The sequence below is a fragment of the Haliotis rubra genome, unplaced genomic scaffold, assembly GCF_003918875.1.
Source record: "Haliotis rubra isolate DU_JTF1 unplaced genomic scaffold, ASM391887v1 Scf455, whole genome shotgun sequence".
NCBI classification, from domain to species: Eukaryota; Metazoa; Mollusca; class Gastropoda; order Lepetellida; family Haliotidae; genus Haliotis; species Haliotis rubra.
This window is the reverse complement of record NW_025767141.1, coordinates 237,535-242,187: the sequence shown is the minus strand read 5'-3', so window position 1 is coordinate 242,187 and position 4,653 is coordinate 237,535.

The following is a 4,653-nucleotide window of genomic DNA, read 5'->3' as shown; positions in this document are numbered from 1 at the left end:
TGGACGTGTTTGTCAACTTGACATCCGGGTGACTATATTTAGAATGTGTCTTTACGCGTTTGTATAAGGTGTGTAAATCATTGTCACGTGACAACTGTTTGATGCACTGTACTGTACGGGAAACGACAATATCCTGGTTAGAATTACTCCTCGGCGACCCATGCTTTTCTTAGGCGCTGACTAATGGGATCGGCTCCATGAATTTGTGACGCGTGTCATCATAACCCAGATCGGTACTCACTGGATTGTCTGACCCAGACACGAATGTTTATGAGACCACCTCCATTGAGTACGGCGTTATATACTCTAAAAAATAGTAGTGGAACTCCATTTTTAATTCACGATTGAAAAAAATTGGGAGATATATCGGAGTCAACCAATGTTGATATGGTTCAGTAATCGCTCTTGAGAGATGATGATTGGTGTATGTCGTGAAATTTTTATGTGTACGATTTTTATTTTGAAAAACCCGGCTAGAAACAATAACAAATGTGTGATGCGAGAAGATTGTCAAAATTAATTGCCTACAGTGATTTAACGACTTTCTTCAAAACCGTTAAAATCATGAATGACACCCATGCACGTGTATGGGGCTACTGCGTTGTGCACGTGCATCCCATGCGTTGTGTTTAGGGGTGGTGATAAAGAGAAATGGTGGTGCGTTCATAAGATGTCTGTCTTTGAAAAGTTTGTTAACGCTTATGCTTCCTATCCAAATTGAAAGATCAGGTTCCCCTACTTTTTTGGAAGAGTATGCAATAAACACATATTCACAAGATTATGAGGATATACTCCACTACTTCTGCATGTGTCCTAAATATAATAACATTTGATACGATTCATATTTCTATGTGAAAGGTTTCTCCCTGCGGGATGTGCTAAATGGTAATAACTCAGTATCTCATCAGATGAATATGGATATTCTACAATCAGTCCATCAAGTCATTATTACATCAAAACGATTTGATTTATAAACATTTTATGGTTTCTGTTATTTTCCTGTTTGTATCACCTGGCCAAGAAACAAAACAAAACTAAATAGTTGATATCCAAGATTGTTATTATTCAGAGATAACTTGTTATAACTATTATAAAAACGCACAACATTACGCATGAATGTGAACTTTCACATGTATTATGGAGCGGCATTAATATAAGACATTTAGGGTGTTTGCCAATCATTTTCTTTCCTATTGAATGGAATAAAATATGTCTAAACCATTAAACTACGAGTCGGGGAAACTCTCTCGTCCGGCTACCAATGTGCACTACCAACCCACACAATAACAGGTTATTAGACGGCCACAGAGTGATTTGTGAATGTATTTTCAACCTATTCTTGCTAATACAAATAATTGCATTTATTCAAAACTAACGATACAAGTTGTTACTGTGAACTTTGATATCTCTGCGGAATTATACAATTTAGTTTCACCGAAGCACTGATGATCAGTTGGAAGTAGAAGTATGAGTGACGTTCAGTAAGAATACTAGCTGACCAGTTGCTCCTAGTTATTTTTGTAATAACCATCATATTGATAAATTTATTTCCTTATGAAATCTTATGGTACTATCATGGGCTATTAAACTTTGGTACAGTAAAACTGTCAAGTTTAATGGAAATTGTATTATATACTCATGCCAATAATGGTTGTCACCCCTCACCCACCCCTTAAACAATAAAGGTATTAACTTATAGTCTGTTTCGGAAAAAGGCTGACAAAGTACAACTTTATAACTTTATCCCTATTTTTTTTATTTCAGCAATCCGACATGTTTTGTATATTATGTCTCCAATAAAACAAATTGACGGGTCGTGACAACCATTATGGGCATGAGTATATCTCGTTTAGTTATACACTTTTGTATTATATTCATATATGTCTTTAACTGCAGTTACCTATTTTGTATTGTAGTCTCCCGGAACTCTTTGTATTTATCAATATATATATATATATTGAAAGAGTCTCCGTTACAGTATATAAAGTAGTAGTATCTCTATATCACTGTTGTATGATCTCCGTTATGAGAATACAAATAAGCGTCTCCGTTAAGTGTAAGGAGAGTAGTATCTCCGTTACTGTGTTATCTCCGTTACTGTGTAAGTAGTAAGCGTCTCCGTTACTGTGAGGAGGAGTATCTCCGATATTGGGTGGGAGAGGGTATCTCCTGTACTGTGTGGAGAGTAGTATCTCCGTTATTGTGTAAGGAGAGAGTAGTATCTCCGTTACTGTTTAAGGAGAGTAGTATCTCCGTTAGTGTAGGAGGAGGGTAAGCTCCTGTACTGTGTAAGTAGACAAAGCGTCTCCGTTACTGTGTAAGGAGATGGGTATCTCCGTTACTGTGTAAGGAGAGTAGTATCTCCGTTACTGTGTAAGGAGACAAGGGTCTCCGTTACTGTGTAAGGAGAGGAGTATCTCCGTTACTGTGTAAGGAGACAAGGGTCTCCGTTACTGTGTAAGGAGAGTAGTATCTCCGTTACTGTGTAAGGAGCATATCGCCGTTATTGTGTAATAATGAGACAAAGGGTCTCCGTTACTGTGTAAGGAGAGTAGTATCTCCCTTACTGTGTAAGGAGACAAGGGTCTCCGTTACTGTGTAAGGAGAGTAGTATCTCCGTTACTGTGTAAGGAGAGGAGTATCTCCGTTACTGTGTAAGGAGACAAGGGTCTCCGTTACTGTGTAAGGAGAGGAGTATCTCCCTTACTGTGTAAGGAGAGGAGTATCTCCGTTACTGCGTAATGAGACAAAGAGCCTCCGTTACTGTGTAAGGAGAGGGTATCTCCGTTATTGTGTGTAAGACAAGGGCCTCCGTTACTGTGTAAGGAGAGGAGTATCTCCGTTACTGTGTAAGGAGAGGAGTATCTCCGTTACTGTGTAAGGAGACAAGGGTCTCCGTTACTGTGTAAGGAGAGGAGTATCTCCGTTACTGTGTAAGGAGACAAGGGTCTCCGTTACTGTGCAAGGAGAGGAGTATCTCCGTTACTGTGTAAGGAGAGTAGTATCTCCGTTACTGTGTAAGGAGAGGAGTATCTCCGTTACTGTGTAAGGAGACAAGGGTGACCGTTACCGTGTAAGGAGAGGACTATGTACGAGACAACGTGAGATGTAGTATTGAAACGCGAGTGTTGGGGAATCAGCTCGCTTGGCAAGAAGTTGACAATACCACCCCACACACAACACAACACCTGAGTAAATAAAGTTAACGAAGAGTTTATGACACAGCCACTGAATCATATTTTACATACTCAGTGAATAATAGAATGGATTATAATTAATTATTACAACATGTTCACAATGCAGTTAGCTTCCAAAGTACATAAACATCACATGTAGATTCGTTACACATTGATCACAACGTCAGGGTCATTGACACACTCTACTAGACACATCACCACAGTCGGCGATCATACATTCTGTAATAGTCACAAAACAGCATAGTGTCAATCAAGTATTAAAATAAACAATCCGTAACACTAATACGGAATATATGAGAAATATATTAGAGGATGCCACGTTCAACATCAACCTGAGTGAGTGAATATGGTTTTACGGCGCTTTTAGCAATATTCCAGCAACATCACGACGGGGACACCAGAAATGGACTTCACACATTACAGCTAAAAGCGAAATTGGAAGATATTCATTAAAAGTAAACATTTATGTAAAGATAATTAGATATTGGTCTAGATTACTAAATCAGCATCATAATTCAATACTTAAGCATTTATACAGCTATCAATTTAAATTAGCAGAAAAGGGTATAGAATGCTGGGCTCTTAAGGTAAAACATGTGTTATATCAATTGGGAGATAAACGTACTGTGTTTGGAAATTAGATGAATGACGTTTATCTCCATTCTACCATAACCGATTTAACATCGAACTTCCTCGTCCGCGGAAGACACTACGTAATCCGGCATGGAACGAGAGGTGATTTAAACTCGTCTGTGAAGGGAGTGGTAGGTTCCGTTCGTATTTTTTAACATTGCAACATAAAAATATTCTGACCAAAGAAAACAAACTACTGTTTATTCAATGCAACAATGTAAGACCTAAAGCTTGGTTTTATAATCATAACTCCACACGACCTAAACCAGCCTATTGTTTTGTGTGCCGTGTTACTGTACCCCTAGCCACACTATAACGGAATCGTCTGACCTACTTATTTTCTTGGAAGTAGACAGTTACGCAACAGTTTGAAATGGCGGACGAGCCAGTGTTTACATTTTGCGAAAGGTTGAAATTCGAAGCGATAGTGGAAAATACTTGACTGACTGTCGAACCTGAACCCTGCAGAATCGAAGAATAGATCCTTTTTCTGATCGACCTATGACCTGTAACTCATCAAAGACTGTTGACTTTTATGGCCGGCGTTTGTCGATCATGATTTCACGTACGATGCCTCTACCCCAGCATGCGACGAAAGAGTGACAGTGCTTCTTTGTGTACACGAGACATGTGGATTCCTTGGGACATTGTTCTCATTTGGGACTGGATTGTGGCCAAGATTTCAAAGTGTACGAAGGTGGCAGAGAGCGGAATTCTCATGGTTCAATTTTTGACATTTTGAACGATGCAACGGGACATGATGGAGTATGAGTGGCAAAGTTTGTGTTTCGCCTGATAGTCTAGAAGCGACACACCCAAAATG